At 37.7% G+C, this 24,384-nt stretch overlaps 1 protein-coding gene across 1 annotated transcript in view; it reads left to right on the top strand.

The window, feature by feature from the left end:
- LOC150093710 (centrosomal protein of 290 kDa-like) overlaps positions 1–24,384 on the top strand; it is a 400,621-nt gene that overhangs the window by 67,900 nt on the left and 308,337 nt on the right. The gene's annotated exons all lie outside the window — the stretch shown is intronic.

Here is a 24,384-nt window from a genome sequence, read left to right as displayed (position 1 = left end):
TGAAGGAGGATGTGAAAGAGTAATTGGAAGAAGCAGAAAAAAAAAAAAGAGCAAGAAGGTGAAGTGTGTGAGTTTGCAGTTTGCTGAAATGCTATGATAGAGGCAAACTGAGGAGGGAAATGATAGCTAATGAATACATATGCAGGTTGTGCAGAAGGAGTGATGTAGAGTTTGTGGGCTTATGTCCTGAGTTTTCATGGAAGTAAAAATTTGTACAATGCTGATAGACTGAACTTAAATGCATTCAGAGTTAGGTGTCTAGAGAGTGTTTTCACTGAGAGAGTGTGAAGTGCAAAGTCAGGAAAACTAAAGAAATTAGGGCAGTTGCGAAGGCATCCATAGACCAAATGGGTATGAGATTAACTGACAAATGCAGAATCTAGTATTTCAAGCAAAATTATTGAATAGGGTAGTCAATTCAGAGAGTAAAGGTGGTTGGAGGCCTACAGGGATGCTGCAGTTTCTATCTACTAATGCAAGAAGTATCAGGAACAAGAGGGAGGATGTTTTGGCATTGGTTAGTGCAACCTCTCCAAAATTATAGGCTTTAGTGAGGCTTGGCTAGCAGCAAATCAGATGTAGTTATAGGAATAGAGAGTGATGGATTTAGTATTTTCAGAGAGGATAGGGTAGACAAGACAAGGGGTGGGGTACTGCTGATGATAGCAGATACATTATAGTCAACAAGAGTAGGAGTCAGTTGTGCAGTTTTGAGTCAGTCTTGGGTGAGATTGCAGCCAGTAGGACAAAATATAAAATCGGTTGCTGTATAGGCCAGGGCATACCAAGGATGATGTGGAAAACATGCATCAGCAGATCAATATGAGTACAAGTCAGGTAATTATTATGGGTGACTTCAACTTCTGAGACATAGATTGGAAGGAGAAAATATCACATGGCAGGAAGGAACTGGAATTTATACACTTACTGAGAGATAATTACTTGAATCAGATTGAGACAGAGAGGACTTGGAGTGGATTAGATCTTGTTATAGGATCAGAAGACCTGTCCATAGCTGTGGCTATGTTGCATCTGACTGGGGAAAGTGATCATGTGGTCTTCACTTAGGAGGTAGCAAAACATGTGAAAATCCCAGTTAAGGAGTATATGTGGAACTACAAGGTAACTTGGAGTCAGCTTGAAGCAATACTATGGCATAAAGATCTGCAAGGGAATGGTATTCACAGTGCATGGGACATAGTTAAGGGATATCTGGACGAAGCAATATCATAATGTGCACATAAAGTCAGCAGGAGTGAATCTGTAGGAGTTATGGATGAGTAGTATCATTAAGCATGAACTGCAAAAAAAAAAAAAAAAAAAAAAAAAAAAAAAAAAAAACAATGTTGTGGATAGCTTAAAAAGGAGAAAGAGGACTAACTCAGTACAAAGATTAGGCACAAAAGGTGACCAGCATTGTAAAGAAGGCAAACTCGGATTATGATAAGAAATTAGCTGAACAGATGAAAGGAAATCCCAAAGAGTTTTTCCATTATAGCTAGTAGGAAGAAGAATGACTATGGATGGATAACTTTAATGAGTGCAGATGGTAGAGAGATAATAATGGAGGCAGACAAAATTATTAAACTACTGAGTGATTATTTTGCAAGGGTATATCAGTCAAGTGAAGATATTGTTATGACAGATGTGAGATAGATGTGAGAACAGAGGCTGAAGAATTGGAGGCATTTGGATATTGCAAAATCTGAATGCAAATACAGCTGTGTGATTGGATGGAATATCGACTTGCATTTTACAAGAATCTGCAGGGAAAATGTCAATGCCTTTGACTGGGCTGTTTAATTTAAGTAGCTCTGGCCAAATTTTGCCCTTCTTCCACTCCCTTAGGACTTTAAAGGAAGATCTAAGTCTGTGGTAGCTAATTATATGCTAATCAGTATCTCAGGAGTGGGATAAAAGTACTGGAAAAGTTGGTCAGTATGAGAATTTAGGATTGGGTGAATCAGAATATGATACTCTATGAGAAGGGCAACATGGATTTGTGAATGGTTAGTAATCTATTAATTTTTTATAATAAAGTGACTGCTGGGTTGGATGAAGGGAATGTCAAAAGCATTTGACAGGATACCTTGTGGAACTCTGTTATTTAAACTGCAACAAATAGGGATGGATATGAAACTGGTTATGTGGATAAGAGGGTGGCTGATGGACAGATACCAAAAATTAGTATGTGGAAGAGCAGAATCCAGGAGAAGGCAGGTGACTAGTGATGTGCTACAGGGCTCTGTGCTTGCACTATTGCTGTTTAATTTGTACAAAAATGATACAGAAAATAATCTGAAGGGAGATATTTAGTTGTTTGCTGATGATGCAAAGTTGGGTAGTGTAACACAGTTAATCTAGGTCAGTGGTGGCAAACCTATGACACGCGTGTCAGCATTGACACACTTGATGCGATAAATCGTGTAAGATCGCTCTCAGTTAAGGCGAAGATAGGTTTCGGTTCATTGAAAGAATTATATTTTAGTTTAGACTATTTCTATTTTATTTTGTAGTTAGAGCTAAAGCTCTTCTAATAATTTTCTTTTCTACATACTCTTGTGAAACTCTATTTTCTGCCTTAAATAATATCAAATCGAAAGGGAGAAGTAGATTGAGCAATGATATGAGCGCTGCCTGTGTAGCATTAAAATGTACACACTATAGCCCTTCTATAAAGCAACTTTCTTCCAGTACTCAGCTACAGAAAAGTCATTAAATGTAATGTAAGTTTTAATTTCACTTTATTAAATTAATTGTATAATATGAATTCATAGATTTTATATCAATGTCCTATTAAATAATTAGCCTAATATGATATGTATAAGTCACCATCTATGATTATGTAGTTAAATTTATATAAATAGCCTAATATGATATGTATAAGTCACCATCAATGATTATGTAGTTAAATTTATAATGCATGTATGCAAGTGGCACATCAACAACGTCAATATTTAAAAAAAAAAAAAAAAAAAAAAAAAAAAAAAAAAAAAAAGATGTTTGACACACCTGGGTAAAAAGGTTCGCCATCGCTGATCTAGGTGATGTAGAGAGCTTGCAGGATGATTTAAATAGACTGAAAAGTATGGGAAAATCATAATGGATGTCAATTTAATGTGAAAAAGTGTAAAGTTATGCATTTTGGGATACAAACATTACAAGCTGTGTATCACATTCAGGGACCTGTATTCTAGGAAATTTGATGCCAGAGATTTATGGGTAGTAGTAGATAGACAGCTGAAGGTTTAGAGGACATATTGCTAAAGTAGCTAGGGTGGCTTACAGGATTACTTGGTTATTGAATAACACACTAACAAGCAGAGATAAGGAAGTTATCATTCCTTTTTATAAAGCCATGATATGACCACATCTGGATTACTGTGTTCAGATCTGGCCACCTGGGTTTCTTCAAGTTGAGGAAATGGAGAGAAACTAGAGGTGCATTACAAAGATGCAGTATGACTTATAGACACATTTCCACAAGAGTATTTTAATATTTTGCCAAATATTTCAGTCTAAAAATAGCAGACTATCTTCAGTGGCTACATAGGAACAGTTTTTAACAAGGTGGAATACCAGCAATTGATCATTCAAAAGTAGAACGAGTCACATGATGTTATGTTGCTAAGCATTAAAGAGAAGAGAAGAAAAATTTCATCAGAGTGATGATTAAATTAAAGGTATTAATTCATAATTTCATATAATAATCTTAATTTATAAATAACATTAGACTAATGTAGGAATTAAAAGTCTCAATTTAAAAAAAAAAAAAAAAATTAATGTGTTATCCTGATTAAACTTTTCCCATATTTTTGATAAGGATATACAGTCATTTCGATTCAAGTTAGGCATTGTTTAATGGGAAAGTTTAATCAGGATAACACATTATTATTATTATTATTTTTTAAATTGAGACTTTTAATTCCTACATTAGTCTAATGTTATTTATAAATTAAGATTATTATATGAAATTGTGAATTAATACCTTTAATTTACTCATCACTCTGATGAAATTTTTCCTCTCTTTAATGCTTAGCAATATAACATCATGCGGCTCGTTCTACTTTTGAATGATCAATTGTTGGTATTCTACCTTGTTAAAAACTGTTCCTATGTAGCCACTGAAGATAGTCTATTATTTTCAGACTGAAATATTTGGCAAATATTAAAATATTCTTGTGTAAACGTGTCTATAAGTTATAATCATAATGTCACAAGTGTATCTGAAGATGGTGAGTAGTCTACTATGAGGAATGTTTACTCTGAGGATAGATTGTGGATTTGTGGATTCCAAAAGTTAGTTGATAGGCAAAAAAAAGGGGGTAGGGTACAATAGAAATATTTCATCATCATCATCATCAAATTCCTGCCATGTACCCTCAAGGGGTGTACAGGATATGACAGTACTACATGAAAAAATTACATCATTACTAACTTCCTATCTACAATTTTCCTCCAAATCAGTCTGTTACTTGTCAAGACTCCAACATTATCAGATCTTATATTTCTATTGTCTAAGGCACTTTGAACCGTATCAATCCACCTATATCTTGGTCTTCCTCTGGGTCGTTTTCCTGCCAACCAGGCAGAGAACACTTGTTTTGCTAATCTTTCCTCTCCCATTCTATTTAAGTGACCATACCATCTGAGATTAGCTCTGCTAACGCATTCCTGGATGCTGACAATGTCAAGTTCTTTCCTAATATCCTCATTTTTAATATGATATTGCCATTGATGCCATCTGTCCATGCCTATAATCTTTCTCAGGACTCTCATATCTGCAGTCTCTAGTCTTTGGTCAAGTGTTTTACTTCTGACCCAGCTCTCAGATCCATAAGTTAAAATTGGTTTTAACACAGTCTTGTATACAGCTAATTTAGTGTTCCGACTAATTTCTTTCTTATTCCATATGAATTTATTCAATTGACTTCCCACGATACCAGCTTTGCTGATTCTGTTGTCTATTTCTATATTTAGTTTACCATCTTCAGTAAAAATTGTGCCTAAGTAGCTGAAATGTTTTACTTGTTCCACAGGTTCTCCATTCACAACACAGTTGACATTTTCAATGATTCTGCCTATTTTCATTGTCTTTGTCTTTTTATTGCTGACCTTCATACCATATCTATTACAACAGCTATTCAATTTAGTCAGAGAATCTTGCAGACTTGTAGCGGATTTATTTAGAAGTATAACATCATCCGCATAAAGCAAAGAGCTGACATTAACATCTCCAATTTTGATATCAGGTTTAATAGCACATTCCTTCATAATGTGATCCATATAGATAATGAATAACAGAGGGGATAATGTACATCCTTGTCTCACACCAGATTTAACATTAAACCATCTTCCTGTACTTCCTTCAATTCTAACTGCTGACTCACAACTCAAATAAAGACTAAGTATTGCTTGATATAATGCCCCATTGACACCATATAACTGCAGCGTATTGAATAGCTTCTCTCTTGGCACCTTGTCATATGCCTTTTCAAAATCGACAAAACTTAAATACAGATCTTTGTTATATTCCCATGCTTTCTCGACTATTTGTCGTAAAGTGAAGATCTGATCCTGACAGCCTCTATTTGGCCTGAATCCCGCTTGTTCTTCACCAAGCTTTTCTTCCACAATTCTTCTCAACCGTTTCTCAAGTATACTTGCATAGATCTTGCCAGGAACACTCAGTAGGGAAATACCTCTGTAATTCTCACATTCAGTTTTATTTCCTTTTTTATATATGGGTACTATGAGAGCTCTACTCCAATCATTGGGAATTCGTCCCTCTGTCCAGGCTTTCTGAACTATGCAGTGCAGCCACTGTAAGACTCTTATACCACCATACTTTACCATTTCTGGTCGAATATCATCTACTCCTGCTGCCTTTCCACATTTCAAGCCTTTGATGGCTTTTTCTACTTCAAGTATGGATATGTATTCCTGACTGCATGCCTGGTCGGTGTTTTTTATCACTGTGCTGTCATCACTGCTTGTTTCATTTAGCAGTTTTTCAAAGTAATTACTCCATACTTCAAGGATATCTTTTTCTCCTGTTTTCATTTCACCTTTATCATCTCTAATTCCTTTTACAGCACTCTTTCCTCCATTCCTAAGCTTCTTCAACAACCTCCAGAATATTTTGCCACCTTCTTGATATTTATTTTCTATATTCTTGCCAAAGTCCTCCCATGACTTTTGTTTAGCTAGTTTTACACACTGTTTAGCTTTCTTACATTTGTCTCTGTATTCTGTAAGAGTAAAAGCTGACTTATTTGCCAGGAACTTTTGATATGCTTTCTTCTTTTCCTTCACTGCCTCTTTAACTTCCTGTGTCCACCAGGGAGTTCTCATTTTTTTTATCTTTGCACACAACCTCACCACATGCCTCTCTGGCAGAATCAATCAATGTTTCCTTCAGAGTTTGCCACTGAATCTCCAAGGTTTGATTCCTGTTCTCAAACTCTTTCATTTTCTTTTCAATAATATTTCTGTATTTTAGTCTACAGTTCACATCTGAGAGCTGCTCAACTTTTATTCGCTTTAAAACTTTCTTACATGTTATTCTTTTCAATATGAAATTCAATTTTATCCTGCTCAAGACTAAATAGTGATCACTTCCAATTTCAAATCCTCTGTACACTCTGGTGTCCTGCACCAGGACAAATTTTTTTGTCCTGGTGCAGTTTTTTTGTCCTTTGTTTTATTTGTCCTGCACCAGGACAAATAAAAAATGATGGTACAACATGACAAATAGAAATATTTAAGTTATTTAAATGCAGGGGAAATGTTTCATTACTTGGCCATAGGGCCAGAACAAGAGGTCATTCATGGAAATTGGGTAAGAGTGTGGTTAGCAAAAGTGTGAGGACTAAATGTTTTACTCTGTGAGCAGTTAATGAATGGAATAGGTTGCATGAGTCAGTTGTGAGTGCATTATCTGTTAATGAATGTTAATGGATCAAAGAGAGGTATAATAGATAGTGTTAATCATTTGGTTCTCCCATGATGAGTCTTATGATTTCATGGAGATGCCTGTGCAATACCAGTAATAATATAATAATAATAATGCTATTTTTCAAAAAATTAGTCAGTTTAGTTAAAAGATATGAGATTATAAAATCCGTATTGTTGAGTCCCCAGTGAGTAAAGACATTTGGTGTTGATGAATTTCTCAATTACTTGCCAAGAGGATTGAGATAAGGTTAATTGAATGATAATTGGGGGCTCAACAATATGAATCTAGGCTTGCTTTGCTTTCATACTGTTGGATACATGGGTAGATAAATATGACTTGTACAGATACTATTGGATGGGGGGAGTGCATATTTTGAACTCATTTGCATCGAGTGAATGGACTTCTTAGTATCTAAGTTGTTGTCTTTTGCTGTCTGTTCTGTTATCTCTCAATTAGTTTTCCAGCAAGTATTCTAAAGCAGTTTAAGATTAAAGATACCATTATGATCCAAAATCATCTAAAGATAATGCTGATCTCCTGACATTAGACTTCTCCTCGAACCATTATACAGATGACTAAAGTTAATCAGTACTCACAATAGAGCCATTCTTAGTTTTGTGAGTACTGATTAACTTGAGTCATCTGTATGGTTCGAGGAGAAGTCTAATGTCAGGAGATCAGCATTATCTTTGGATGATTTGGGATCATAATGGTATCTTTAATCTTAAGCTGCTTTAGAATACTTGCTGGAAAACTAAAACTTGGGTTGGTGGTCAGGCATTCTGGAGAAGACTGTGAGTGAAGGCCCTCATTCCATGTTTGATTACTATTTCTATTCTCCAAAACATTTGAATCAGATGTCTGATAGAATGGAAGGAGTAATCAGATCATAAAAAAGAAACATGGAAATCATACTGACCAACCCATTTAATACAAACAAGGTCATCTTGTTTATGGACTTCAGTGTTCACAACACTTTACTTCTCTGGTTTCACTGTGAAATATGCTCAGATGTTGGCTGCTGATAATGATATTATTATGGGCCTCTCCGTGGAGTCTGAAGACTCACTGCAGGAGACTCATGCTGATATTATTCACACATTGCCTATCATACCTCTCCTGAAACTCACTAGTTGTCAGAGTACTCACAACTATCCCTAGCAATTCCTTCCAGTGCCCAATTATTCACCATTTTCAAAAAAAAATGTAGTCTTCCTACTCTTAATACCACTGTTACACAACTTCCAGGGGTAATGCCTAGTTCTCTCCCTCATGTACTGAAAATATTGTTTTGTATCAACTTATAGAACCCCATTAAGTTTCTATCATGTCCCTTCTTTTCTGCTTGTGAACTAAATTATCTAACACAAACTGTCTATTTACTAAAATAAAGAGTCAAAAGGCTTCAGTTCGGCAATGCAAAATTATATAAGTCAAGTGGATAGTAGATCCAGCATCATTTCAAAGTTGAATGTAGAAACTATGAAAATTTTGTAAAAAAATAAGTTGATTGACCAAAGAGCTTATGAGAATACACTCACCAGCATTCACTAGTTGTCCTAGAACAGACCACTTAGAAAACATTGGCACCACCCATTAGGCTTTGAAACAAATTGTCTATTTGTCTACCATAATACTAAGTGATCCTAACCAGCCTCTTAAATATTCTGGATCTTCTCTTAACCAGTTCTCCTTCCAAATATGCTATAGATATCAACTATCATCTTGATAACTCAGACTTTGTCCACATTTTCTTTTCTGGAAGACATCCTTCACCCAGCCATTTGGTAATACAGTGTAGGAATTACATGTAGTATAATTAGCTACATTGTATTACACAAGTCATTGTACCTTTATTCCTGATGTTTCTGGCATCTTTGCATGAATGGCAGTATCTCCTTGTGTTAATGGTTATCCTCACATGTACCATTGTTGCAGGATTATCTGCATATAGAGCCATTGTGGTAGCAACTGTACATGGGATGTCATCCACATAGATGGCAAGAGCAGAGGTGATAACAGGGGACCCTGGGAGACACCTACTATGATTTTGCATTCAGGCAATATGCTAAATGTCTTCTTGGTAAGGTGTGGCGGTTATTGTGATATGTGAGTGTTTGATTTCAAGGGATAGCTGGACTCCATGGAAGCTTCTAGTGATACTAATACTATTTAATTAAATTCGCATATATATATATATTTGTTCTTCAGGGCAAAAACCATTGATTCAAAGAAAAAAAAAATCAATGCTTCAATTTTCAGCTTGGAAAAGCATATAACAACTACATTAACAGTTGCTCCCATGGATGTGCTATGCAAGAATTCCAATCAATTTCATCAAGAAATTGGAAATCTCATCTTTAAAAAGAATAGAACCAAGTGCCAATGCCACAGAACAAATGCTCAACAGGGCTGAAAACAAAGTTTGATATGTGCTTAAAAACTATCAAAATCAATAATGAGAGACAAAACCTCAGTCCTTAAACACAGAGGATCAGATGCACTGGAAAATGACTAATACTGTATGTATAGGCTAAACCTCTCCACTAATCCATGACAAACAAGGTTTGGTTTATTGTGATGTAGACAAAGTTGAAGATAGCCTAGAGAAACAGTTCAGTCCAAACTATACCCATGTGGATCCGGATTCATCAGTAAAGCGCACACACCTGTGTTATGCATTACAATAAAATGCACAGACTATGAAAACCTCATCCAACTGACATTTCCTGCTGAAATCATCACCAAACTTAAGAATAATAAAGCACCAGGTATAGATAAGATTTCTAACAAAATCACAAAATGTCCGATGCATAAAGCTGTAATGCACATCGTTTCTATTATTAATGCAATAATGAGTTATCATAACTTCCCATCATGATGGAAAATAGCTGATGATAGCTATTTTGATCACATTTTTAAGGAATGCCCCTTCAAATATTAGAAATGTGAAATTACATTCAGCATTTTTTGATCATTCCTATTCTCGCATTTACTTGCCCTAAGCTTATCTTCACCACACACCTACTTTGCTGGTTTCTAAGTTATTTTGTTCATCAGATTCACTTCATTCATCTACAATTGATTGATTAGAATTGATTAGCGAGGGTGTTGATTAGAATTTCTAATCAACTACCCTAACCCACATAACTTATGCTTCAACTTTTCTATTCCAGGACTCTAGTAAATAATTTCAGCTATTATTTCAGATATTGATTTAGTCACCATAAATACTATTTTTGTTTTAATTACCTGTTAGTAGTTTCTACACATATAGATAACAGGACTCTAACTTTGATGTAGTGTTTTTTGTTTTTTCTCTCTCTCTCCCCATTAGAGGTCAGGCCTATGCTGTTAACAGTTGACCAGATTAATGACGCTTTCACTCAGTTAGCTTGACTAAATTTAAACTTTTATGGTGTGAGATTAAAAGTAATTCTTAAATATGTTGTTTGTCCTGAAGAACAAATATATATATGAGAAAGGAATTAAATAGTATTAGTACCACTAAGAAGCTTCCATGGAGTCCAGTCATCCTTGAGATCAAACACTCACAGATCACAATAACCGTCACACCTTGCCAAGAAGACATTTAGCATTGGAGCACTCCCAACCAACTCCAGCACATTCCACTCATTCACCACCCGCCATTCAAAAAATTTATTTTTTACTTCTTTACTCGCATCACCTTTGTACAGTTTCCAGGGATGACAGGGATGTGTACAGAAAACCATTGTATAAAGCACTAATCAAATGAGATTTGATTAGTGCTTTATACAATGGAACCATCATCACCTCCTTATCTGCATTTGTTAAGATTCCTCATATTATAGCAGCAACTTTCTGAGTAACCCTTACAACTTTTGCAATGTGTCCTCTGAACTTCAGTTCCTTATTGACCAAGATCCCCAGATCCCTTGTGAACCAGTTCTTGCAAATCATGGTACATTGAATGCTATTCATATACATTTATTTTGGATTATCTGTAGTTTGTTAACATTTAAGGTTAGTAAGCCAAAATTGCCTTGGCAAAATCTAAATATATTACTGTGTATGCATTCCCCTTATCAAATGTATTTGTCACCTTGTTATAATAACTAAGCAGATTGCTAAAGCACTATCTTCCTTTAGCAAACCCTGTTGTCCATTAAAGAGAATTCTGCTGCTCTCCCATAGTTCCGAATCTTTGTGCTCATCAGCTTCTCCAACACCTTGACTACAATTCCAGATGAACATATTGGCCTCTAATTCAAAGCCTTGGTCTTATCATCTCCTTTATAAAGCAGATCAATTTTGCCATTTTTCCACTCCTCTGGACAATCAAAGATCCATGTTAAAAAGGCAAGTTAAAGCTGCTGTTAACTTCCTGGAACAATCCCTCAAGACACAGTGATATACCACCAAGTTCCATTGTCCTGTTTACATTAAGTTTACTTTATTTCTCATATACATCCTGCTCACTTGACCATCAGTGGTTCCTCCCACATTCCCACTGCTTCCAAGTTCTGCATTATGTTATAATCTCATGGATGGTATACTTTAATGAACTGCTCGTTAAACACCTCTACTATATCCTCCTCAGTGTTTATTATTCTTCGATCGTCAGTGACCTACATCATCCTCCCATAATCATTCTTTCTTTTCCTGGCCACAATCGACAAAATTCCATAGGATTTCTTTTAGCATCATTTGTTAACTGCTCCTCATACTGCACTTTTGCTACCCTTACTAAGTGAGTCACCTTCTTGCTTATTCTTTGTACTCCTCATGTAACTGTTTATCTCCATTCATCCTATGCTGCCTCCACAATGCATTTTTCTTCCTGATTTCATGCTTCACCTCTTCATTCATCCATTTTTCACCTACCTTATTTAATCTCCTCTCCTTTGGAATACACATAGCCATTGCCTCTGCCAGATACTTCCTGAGTAGAGAACAAGTAGCATTGATTTCCTTTCCATATAATTCCTCATTCCATTATATCACCACACGCTGCTCCCTGAGTTTGTCATAATCACCTGCCTTATAGTTACATATAAAACTGTTTCTCACAAAAGTCCTGATATCTCTGGCCATCAACCAAGTGATCACTTCATAGTGACTATTACCAACTGGAGGATGATGTGACATTTCATTTACAACAATATCTTCTGACTAGATAACCAAATCCAAGATCCTCAATCCACTTGTGGCCTCTGTTAACATACTGCTTAAGGTAATTATCCCTTAAAAACTCAAGAAATTCATTCTCTTTGGTTCCTGTCTGTTCATTTCAGTCTGTATTTCCATAATTGAAATCACCCATAATGATCACCCTTTTCTTATTAACCAGATCAGTTTGTCTGAACATTTCCTTCTCACTGCCAGAAACATTACCAGGTCTATAGCAATACCCTACAAAACATTTCATCCTGTCCACCTCCACTTCAAACTATACTGTTTTAAAACTATTGTCAGCATTTGCTCCTTGTATCTCCATCCTAGATGAGCACAACTCTTCTGCCATCATCAATAACACTTCTCCTTTTTTTTTTTTGCTTTGTCTGTCTTTGCAAAATACAAATAAAAAACCAAAATACAAAATGATGGTACAACATGACAAAATTTCAAGCCAGCTGGGGCGTCGCCCGGTTAAACAAGGCCCCCGTTGTTTTCGCCAGGGAACCAAGGCGAACAGTGAAAAGTCAGCTACTGGAACAAATCTGAAATCACACCCCAACTCAACATCACCAGAGTTAAAGATCGGTACTATCAACATAAGAAGCCTGAATGGCAAAGAAATGGAGCTAGCTGAGGAATTGGATAAATACCAGATCAACATAATAGGGGTGACTGAAACAAAAAAGACAAAAACTGGTGAGATCTTTCTGAGCAATAAATACAAAATGTTATATTCAGGCAATGACAATCAAGGAAAAGAAGGAGTAGTCATAGTATTCAACACAAAATACGAGGCTAATCCTCTTGAATGGCAGGCAGTCTCATGTAGAGTGATGTGGGCAAATATCAGAATGGGGAACTGGACAATGAGACTTATTTGTGCCTATGGTCCCACAGAAGGTTCTACTAAGGTAGAAGTGAAGGAATTTTTTGAGGCTTTAGAGAAAGCAACTGACACAATGAAAAAGGAAAAGTTGGTCCTCGTTGGGGATCTAAATAGCAGAGTAGGAAATGATTGTCAGGCATACAAAAATATTTTGGGAAAATTTGGAGAAAAGAGCAAAGCTAATAACAATTTCAAATACCTGTTGGATTTCTGATCAGGACATGGACTAGTTATTACTAACAGCATGTTCCAACATAAAAATGTGCACAAATTCACATAGAGAGAAGAGGCAAGGAATAAGAAAAGTCTCATCGACTATGTTATTGGTGTTCTAGTGGAAAGGCTTAGACGTTGGTTATGCATTATTACTAAATAGTTTAGGGAAATAACAATGTAGACTCGGATATACATTAAAATAACTTTTTAATACAAATCCAATATTTCGTCAACGTCACGTTGCCATTTTCAACAGGAACTTGTGAGCAAGACACGTGCACGCAGGCACAGCAAACAATAAATGAGGATGAAGCAATAACCTATTCTTTCTCCTAAAGTCCTACTGGTGCCCCCTAGTGGGCAATGTTGGTATTCTTGGGCAATTGGGCTGAGGTCTTCTGATGTAGGTTTCCCAAATTTGAGGCAGTCTCATGCAGCCAAATTTGTTGAGGTTAGGATTGTTTCTTAGGGCTGAGGCTGATTCCATGAAAAGCCTTTCGTACTTGTATTTACTACGGTGAATGATCGTGGCTTTCTTCCACCGTATTCTATAGCAGGTATCCAGAGCATGGTCTGCAAAACCCAAGTAGCTGTATTCGTGGAACCGGATGTAGTCCTTGTGTTCTGTAATTGGCTGTCCTGCCTGTTTGGACAAAGTAGGACAGCTTACAGCTGCAAGGGACCTACTATACACCAGGTAGGTCTAGGGGGGGAGGTTGGTCTTTAGTGGAGTGGATAAGGGATGCCAATTTCTTATATGGTCTGTAACAAGAAGTTAAGCCCTGTTTTTTTTAAGATTTTTGTAATTTTTTCTGAGGTGCCTCTGATATAGGGTATAGTGATGGATTTAGAGTAATCCTTGTTGTGAGGTGGGGGGGGGGGGGGTTTGTGGTTTATTGATTTCAATATTTTTTGGATTGTTTTGGGAGGGTAGCCATTGGCTGAGAAAGTGTTGAGAATGTGGTTTAGTTCTGTGGTTAGGGCATCGTCATTTGAACAGATAAGTTTAGCCCTGTTGTGTAGTGTCTTAATGACACCATATTGTTGTGAGGAAGGGTGGTGGGATTGTTGGTGAATGTATCTGCCTGTATGGGTGGGTTTTCTATAGACTGAGAAAACCAAGATTCCATCAGGCTGGCGGGTGACTAGTGTGTCTAAGAAAGGAAGGCAGTTGTTTTTTTCTTCTTCCAAGGTGAATTTGATTCTGGGGTGTTGGTTGTTTAAGTGTGTTAGGAAGGAGAGGAGTGCATTGGAGCCATGTGGCCAAATAGCGAACACATCATCTACATATCGAAGCCAAATGGTTAGTTTTTGTGGGGCAGAGTTTAAGGCTTTGTCTTCAAAAATCTCCATATAAAAGTTGGCCAAGGGTGGGGAGAGTGTAGAACCCATGGCTGTCCCCTCTATTTGTTTGTAGAATTTTCCTTGCCAAACAAAATAGCCTGAGTTCATTGTGAACTGAAATAGGGCTGTGATATCGGGAGGAAATTTAGCTTGGATTAGCTCTAAGGATTCTTTGAGAGGGACATTCGTAAATAAGGAGGAGACATCAAAACTGACCATTATGTCAGTGTGTTTGAGTGTAAGGTTTTCTATGCTGGCTTTGAAGTGGGCTGAGTTTTTTATGTATAAAGGTGTGTTGCCAGTATAGTGTGAGAGAGCTTTGGCCAAATGTTTAGCTAGTTTGTATGTGGGGGAATCAATGCCATCCACTATGGGACGTAATGGCACATTTTCCTTGTGTATTTTTGGGAGTCCATAAATATGGGGGGGGGGGGGTATGGAGGTAAATGGTTTTAATTTGTTAGTGACTTCCACAGGCCAAGAAGTGACCTTCTTAAGGAGCCCGTGGAGTTTTCTAATTTGTGAGTTGGTGGGATTGTACTCGATAGGGAGGTAAGTAGCCCAATCTAACAGTAGAGCTTTCAGCTTACCTGTATAATCCTTTTGGTTAAGTAATACTGTGGTGTTCCCTTTATCCGCTTTGGTGATTATTATTTCCTTGTTTTTCTTTAATTCTAGTAGATATTTAATTTCTTTAATGGGCATGTTGGCTTTAGGTGGTTTTGCTTTGGTCAGAACACAAGCCACATCCAGTCTGATATCATTGGCGACGTGGTTAGGAATGTGTCTTATCCCATGTTCAACTTGTATCATAATATTCTCTGCAGGTATTCTTCTGGTTGCAATGGCGAAGTTGTGGCCACGTGAGAGGGCGTCAAGTGCTTCGGGTTTCACAGTACACGACGAAAGGTTGACTACCGTTTCGGTAGGAAGTTGCAATTTCGAGATCGCGTTCTTCTTTATTAAATTTTCAAATTTTTTGATGTGTCGATCTCATACTTTTTTAAATTCTTTCTCCACTGCAGTGCATGAGATGTCGTGCAAAATAGACCACATTTCATGGCTTAAGATGCTTGAAAGGTAATCTTCGAGTGCCTGGATAGCTGAGTTAGCATCACTCAGGAAATGGCGAGTGGTAGTGATTTGTTCCCTGAGCAACGCTTGGCTGGCACGATAATAAATGCGAAGAGCCTTTTGTGAAGAGAACTGGTGCTTCAATTTAACACAGTTAGGAATTACCTGCGAGACGATTAAGTTGTCTTAATAGCTTCAACTTCATTTTACCGTAATGGTGGGCTTTACGTGCGGTAGAATCTTTGTGGATTATCGTAATTCTAGTGGAAAGGCTTAGATGTTGGTTATGCATTATTAAGAGGGCACCAGTAAGACTTTCGGAGAAAGAATAGCTTCCTGCTTCATCCTCATTTACTGTTTGCTGTGCCTGCATGCACGTGTCTTGCTCACAAGTTCCTGTTGAAAATGGCAATGTGATGTTGCCAAAATATTGGATTTGTATTAAAAAGTTATTTTAATGTATATCCGACTCTATGTTGTTATTTCCCTAAACTATTTAGTAATAATGCATAACCAACGTCTAAGCCTTTCCACTAGAATTACGATAATCCTTTAATAAAAAAAAAGGTGGCAAACCTTTTGACAACTCCTATAGGTAAAGATGACCTTGCTACTGCTTCTGCCTGGTATCTCCAACTCTGGGCCTGGCTCCCACTGAAGAGACCTCAATAAAGGTCGAAACTAGTCTGGGTAGTGGCCAATCCCTTAATGCATAACAGTATGCATATCCACAAGGAGATGTGTTTTGCATTATGGGAGATACTGGGATAGGAGAGTTGGTAGCTTGCTCCACCTTTGCTACGAGTTGCCTGGTGTTTGACTACTTACCCAGGTAAGTTAGTACAACACTATAACACTATATTCAGTCCTGAAGATATTTTCAGGTGCAAACTTTGTTTGCTCTCACTGGGATAAAGGATTAAACTAAATTTATTATAGTCTAACCTAGTGAAAAATAAACTTTCAACAGTTGTATGTTGTCAATGGGGCATTATATCAAGCAATACTGAGTCTTTATTTGAGTTGTAAGTCAGCAGTTAGAATTGAAGGAAGTACAGGAAGATGGTTTAATGTTAAATCTGGTGTGAGACAAGAATGTACATTATTACCTCTGTTATTCATTATCTATATGGATCACATTATGAAGGGAAGTGGTATTAAACTTGATATCAAAATTGGAGATGTTAATGTCAGCTCTTTGCTTTATGCGGACGATTTTATACTTCTAAATAAATCCGCTACAAATTTGCAAGATTCCCTGACTAAATTGAATAACTGCTGTAATAGATATGGTATGAAGTTCAGCAATAAAAAAAAAGACAAAGATAATGAAAATATGCAGAATCATTGAAAATGTCAACTGCATTGTGAATGGAGAACCTGTGAAACATGTAAAACATTTCAGCTACTTAGGCATGATTTTTAGTGAAGATGGTAAATTTAATACAGAAATAGAGAACAGAATCAACAAAGCTGGTATGGTTGGAAATCAATTGAATAAATTCATATGGAATAAGAGAGAAATTAGTCGGACTTCTAAATTAGCTGTATACAAGACAGTGTTCAAACTAGTTTTAACTTATGGATCTGAGAGCTCAATCAGAAGTAAAACACTTGACCAAAGACTAGAGACCGCAGACATGAGAGTCCTGAGAAAGATTATAGGCATGAACAGATGGCATCAATGGCAGTATCATATTAAAAACGAGGATATTAGGAAAGAACTTGACATTGTCTGCATCAAGGAATGCATTAGCAGAGCAAATCTCAGGTGGTATGGTCACTTAAACAGAATGGGCGAGGAAAGATTAGCAAAACAAGTGTTCTCTGAGGTTGGCTGGAAAACAACCCAGAGGAAGACCAAGATATAGGTGGATTGATACGGTACAAAGTGCCTTATACGATAGAAATATAAGATCTGATAATGTTAGAGTCTTGGCAAGTAACAGACTGATTTGGAGGAAAATTGTGGATAGGAAGTTAGTAATGATGTAAATTTTTCATGTAGTACTATCATATCCTGTATGAGGGTACATGTGAGGAATTTGATGATGATGTCTTTGCGAAAGACTGCATATCCCTCCATTTTTATTCCTCTCAGAGTGTTATCTTGTTCAACCATGTCTCACTTATACAAACAATTTATGGTCATATTAACTCATCAATGCTACAATTTCATTCCTTCTGTTTGGAATACTTCTGGCATTTGTAAACACACACACACACACACACACACACACACACACACACACACACACACACACACACACACACACACACACACACACACACACACACACTTGCCCATTGCTGTTTCTATAAAAAGTTTCACTAATCCCACTTCTTGAACATGACTTCTCTCCCCTCTCCCCTGTTCATTTCTGTCTGTCATCACTGATATTACACCCCTCCCCAGACCTAAATGTCATCTCCACTTCCTTGGCTGTCTTTATCCTTTCTTGCACACTCACACATCTTCTCCTAAAACCATCATCTACACTTTTCTTGAAGTGTCTCCCTGATCTCCCCTGTTTCCCTGCCCACTCTGAGTTCCTTCTCTCTTATTCCTACCAGAATGTCATCCTTGTTCAACCATGTCTCTCTTATACCAACAATTTTTGGGTGATCGAACTTTATCAATGCTCCCTGATCTCCCCTGTTTCAGATACTTTTAGCATTTGTAAACATGCACACTAGTTCTTCACTTGTGCTGCTCACCTCTCCATTTACAAACTTGCCTCTCTTGCTCTTTTAAAACACCCCTTACTTCCTCAGGTCTTACATTCACTTTATTCATTCTCTCTTGCAGCAGTAGTTTCTCCAACTAACTCACACCAGATCAATTGAAATGTAGCTCATCTTTTTTATACAGCTCACTCTGTGCCTCTAACTTATCCCACACATTCACAAAATGAACTCCTTTCTCCTCATGCATCTCTGCTAGCATGCCATTCATAATCTTCACTCACCTTCTCAACTCATTACTATCATACCTGGGCAACATGCTGACTACCTTACCTACCACACTGTTATCTTTCACTCTCCTTAACAGTGTCATAACATCCCTCCTTATATTCCTCTTACTACCAGTCAAATCATTTCTGCCCACTACCACTACCAACTCTTTTGCTTGTGTATTCCTCTTATTCAATTCTTCAACCACCCTGCTCATTCTACTTCTCAGAAAACAGACCTTGTGCATGTTTTCATTAACCACACCTCTTATTCGAATCTCTGTACATTGCCATTTACAAATCACATGATATTTCTTTTCAAATCTTTCTTCCCATTCTTCCTCGCATTCCCATGCAAATCCGTAATTCTCCTCAGTTCATTTCTCATATGTTTAATCTCTTGCCTCATCTTTACCAACCCCACTTTCATATCTTCAATTAATTTTTTGGTGCCATTTATTCAGATCATATTTTCACTACCTTGCATATCTACTGTCTTACTGCTTACCACTGCTAGTCCACTGCTGGCTCTTTTACCGCTACTAACTCCCCCCCCCCCATACATGCTGTCTTACCAATCAACATTGCTAACTCATCACCACTTTTGCTCACTGTCTTACCATTACTGCTCAAGCATTCAGCCATACCATCAACTCGCTTACTGCCACAGCTACATCCAGGATCTTTTGCCCACTGCCGCTTACATTCAATGATATTTCATAATCCATAAGTATGCTACACTTCTTACACACCTAAACTCTCTCATCTCTCCTATTTTTCCTCTTCATGTAAATAAATATCCTCAATTTCTCCCCAAGAATACATAATGCATTCATGACATCTCACCATTTTCGAAAAATCCATGCCACATGCATTAATCTGTTGTGCCATCTTATATTTCACTGCCATTTTACTCATGCTCAAAGCTGCAGACAAGAAATACAAAAAAAAAAATAATAATAATAAATACAGAATTATAGCTTCAGTGAAAACTGCCTACTTTATCACAGCTATCATATAAATAACGTTGTTTATGCTTGAGTAAAGGATTAAATCAAGAACATGATTTCTTGTCAAGTATAATATAGTTTGTGATCAAGTGAAAAAAAACTCTCTACAAGTATCTCTGATACAGAATATTTTAATAGTTTGGTGATATGCCATTCCACCATCTATTCATTGGATATCAACAGATAGCACATGATCACTCAGATGCTTGGTGATGTGACACACCAGTACTCACCAGGTGATCCTATTATATTATTATTATTATTATTATTATTATTATTACCACGGGCTACTCCAGGAGTCCTTAGACTCATCGAGGGAGGCCATAAACATCATGTTCACACAGCTGTTCAACATTCTCACAGTATCTATCATACCTTGCCTTGAACTCGCTCACTGTCATAGCACCCACAACAGACTCTGGCAGCTTATTCCACTCATTTACCACTCTAAAAGTAAAGAACCCAGCTCTAACATCCCTGCTAACCACGCGCTTGCCCAGCTTCCATGGGTGTCCCCTAGTTCTCCCACCACCAGTCCTGATCTCAAAAATATCATCTGAATTAATCCTATAGAATCCTTTTAGCAATTTGAATGTCTCAATCGTATCTCCCCTTTTTCGCCTATCAACTAGTTTCTGCAACCCACAAATCTTCAACCTGTTCTCATATGGTTCATTCCATAGACCTGCTATCATCTTAGTCACTCGCCTCTGGATCCTCTCAACCTCCTCCCCATCAAGAAGGAACCGAGGTGACCAAATCTGGGCACAGTAGTCGAGATGAGGTCTTATCAGGGCTCGGTACAGAGGTACAATAACTTGTTTTTCTCTGCTCGTCAAGGTATTTTTCAACAACCAAGTGAGTTGATGAGCTGATTTAGCTACTTTCGCAATGTGCCCCCTAAACTTCATCTCCCTATCCACCAACACTCCCAAGTCCCTGGCCTCATCAATCTCTTGGAGTACAGTTCCACCAATGTGGTATACTGCTGCTAATCTTTTCACTCCGAAATGCATAACCTTACATTTTGTCACATTAAATTGACATCCATTCTCCTTAGTCCAGAACTCCAATCTATCTAAGTCATCTTGCAAGACTTTGACATCTTCTGCATTCACTATCGCCCTACCCAACTTTGCATCATCAGTGAACAAATGAACTGTCCCACTTAGACCATTCCCTATATCGTTAATGAACAGATTAAACAGCAGTGGTCCAAGAACAGAACCCTGTGGCACACCACTAGTCACAGGCCGTTTTTTGGACTCTACTCCTGAATAAACTACTCTTTGATATCTCTCCATCAACCACCCAGCTATCCATCTCACAACCCTATATCCATTCCCATATGTTGTAGTTTACGGATTAGAATTCCATGTGGTATCCTGTCAAACGCCTTTGCCAGGTCCAGCAGTATCACTGTAAACCCATTTCCCTTATCCAGTTCAGCTGTCACCTTGTTATAAAACTTGAGCAGGTTACTGAGGCATGATCTACCCTTCACAAAGCCATGCTGTCCTCTGTACAGTATCTCATTTTCATCAATCCATTCCTGTATTTTTCCCTTGACTACTTTCTCCAAGACCTTGACAACGACTCCTGATATGCTGATCGGTCGGTAATTTGCAACCATAGTCTTGGATCCTCCTTTATGCAGTGGAACTATTTTCCCCTCTTTCCATGCCTTCGGGACTAAGCCAGACCTGAGACTCAGATTAAACAACATGGTCAAGGGCACTGATAATTCATTAGCCGCTTCATGCAAGACCTGTGCCGGTATACCATCCAATCCCACAGATGTATTCACATTAAGGTTCTGTAATAGACTATTCACCTCCACTTCATTCATCACAATTCCCATATAAACTAATGGTTCCTTCATTTTTTCAACGTCACCACCTGGATGATATACTTTTGCAAAGTGCGCGCTCAATAACTCCACTATATCGACTGGTTCAGTGAACTCTTTACCATCGTCATTCCTTAAAATCATTTTGCCATGTACAGTTTTTTTCTTGCTTGCAGCATATTGAAAGAACTGTTTGGGATTCTCTTTTGCTTGCATAGCTAGTTTCCTTTCATAATCGGCTTTTGCTGTTTTTACCACACTCGTTACCCTTCTAGCCTGTACTTTATACCGTTCGTGTGCCTGCAGGTCACCCCTTTCTTTAAATTCCCTCCATAGTTGTTTCTTTTTTTGCAGCTCAAGCTTAATGGTGTTATTCATCCATTTAACCCCTCCTTGTTTCACTATTCGGACCTTAGGTATACAATCAGCCATAACCTCCTGTAAATGCTCTTTGATCACTTCCCATGCTCTATCGACGTCCAGCCCTTGCAGTTGTACATGCCATGGCACTGATCCAAGCAATCTCCTAAGCTTGTCATACTTGCCAGCACGGTAATTCCACATATACCCTGTCTTAATCACAAATTTCACACCTTTAGCCACCTCCCAGGTCAAGACCTTATGATCACTCTCACCAATAGGTGGCAACATGGTCATATTCATTACAGTCAAATTCTCAGATACTATTACCAGGTCAAGCACTCTCACACCCCTAGTATTTTCAATTACATGCTGTTTCAGATAGTTATCCCTTAATAATTGAATAAAATCCATTTCCTTCCTCACATGTGTCCTCTCCTCCTTCCAATCAATGTTACCATAGTTGAAATCCCCCATAATAATTACCCTCCTTCCACTCATTTCATTAATTTGTTTATGCATACCATCTCCACCATCTATTCCATCACCTGGTCTATAGCAGCACCCAACTGTATATTTTATTCTGCCAGTATCAATCTCACACCAAATAGCCTCAAATGAGCTCCTTTCACTATCCTGCAATACTTCAATTCTCCTTGGCTGCAGTTCATCAGCTATCATCAATAACACCCCTCCCCCAATTTTATTCTCTCTGTCCCTCCTAAACATACTATAACCTACACATTCTATCCCACTAACTATATCATCTTCCGTCAGCCATGTTTCACTAATGCCAATAACCTGTGGCCAGGAAGAGCCAATCAAGGCCAAAAATTCTTCCTTCTTGTTCCTAATACTCCTGGCATTAGTATACATGAATTGCAGTGTTCCCTTTGTCCCACCCCTATCTTGATGCGTTATTCTAAATATCCCATTCCCTTTTTTTGTCCTTATCTGGCTCAGGTACATTATATACATTTTTACACTCAACTGTCTCACTGATGTCTGGATATCCACTTCCCCCCCTCCTTGGTAGTTCTAGTTTCCCTGGTTCTGCACATCCATTTTCACTTCATTCAGCAACACTTTTTCCAGTCTCCGCACACCAAGTCCATTCAAATGCAGTCCATCCATCTTGTATAAGTCCTTTCGCCCATCAAACTCATTCCACACGTCCACAAATTCCACACCACACCGTCCGCATAACCTGCGCATAATATCATTTGCGATTATGGCTCTCCTTCTAAACTCCTCTCTGTCATACCGCGGTAACAGACTTACCATTCTAACTCTGTCACTCTTTTCTTTCGCTACCTTTAACAATACTTTCAAGTCCTCTCTCATAAAAAATTTATCACCTTTCAATTAATTCGTACCAGCCACAATTGTTATTTCTTTCACCCTCTGTTTTTGCACTCTAATGCTCTCAACTTACATCCTTAAATTTCGCACCCGGCAAGTACGATTTAGTTACACTCCCATCTATTACTCCTCTTAATAACGAGTCACCATACAATACTCTCTCCTTCATTTCGGAAACTCGCCCACGCTGTTTATTTCCGTTAGCTGAATCACTCTGGAAAGAGTTTTGCAGGTGCTCTAATTGCCGCTGCGCATCTTGTATCACTGCGCGCAGCCTAGCGATCTCACTTCCTACAAATAATTCCTCATTTTTTTTATCATTCAAACCATTTTCTCTTTCTGTATAATTGCTCTCACTCTTTCTTAGATCACCGCTCACATTGCCATCTTGTACACCGCAATTCCCTATCGAGCCACTATTTTCACTCGCATTCTGGCTTTCTTCAACCATATGCTTTTCTGGAGGCTTCAACTCCCTTTCCAATCTGAAGCCAATCAGTTAATCCAATACCTGTTCTTACCATAGCCTTCTGCTCACTGTACAAGTTAGCTATCAACCTGATAGTGTGTTGAGGAAAACCCATTATTTTCATTACTTACCACAGTTTCACATGCTGCTGAACACAGTCAAAAGCTTTTGAGTTGTTTATCAAACACATTACCATAAAGAGTTTAAATTCTTTATATTTTTCTATGATCTGTCTAAGGCAAAAAAGATCTCATCTCTGGTACCCTTACCTTTCCTAGAACTTTTCTATATATATATATACACAGTGGCTTGCTATACCATTGTACATAGAAAATATTATTTGACTTCAGTATTGATTTACCTTTAGTTATCTTCTTGGGGGCTATCTCCCATTGATGCAATCCCAGTAAAGGAACAAAACTGGTCCAGGTTGTGATCTTTCTGATCATGGTTTTTTGATATGCAGTTGATATGCAGTCAACCACCTCTATGTACGAGTAGAGTAGACAAGTCATGAATGTACTTAACACATAAACTTTGTTTGCTTATACTTGTGGTAAAGAATTAAAACAAGAATATAATTTCTTGTAAAGTATAATATACTTTGGCATAATATACATGTTACAACCAAGCAAAAACTTTCTATATAAAGATTAGTTGTACAAGGACATGTAAACGCTTGTCTTCCTTCACTACTATGGACTCTTAAGTCCTTTTTTGATACACTAGATGAATATTGATT

This window comes from Typopeltis vanoorti, chromosome 23 (genome assembly GCF_054136105.1).
Source record: "Typopeltis vanoorti isolate ZY-2024b chromosome 23, IOZ_Tvanoo_1.0, whole genome shotgun sequence".
Taxonomy (NCBI): domain Eukaryota; kingdom Metazoa; phylum Arthropoda; class Arachnida; order Uropygi; family Thelyphonidae; genus Typopeltis; species Typopeltis vanoorti.
Note: the sequence above shows the minus strand (reverse complement) of the source record. Positions and strands in the feature narration are given on the sequence as shown.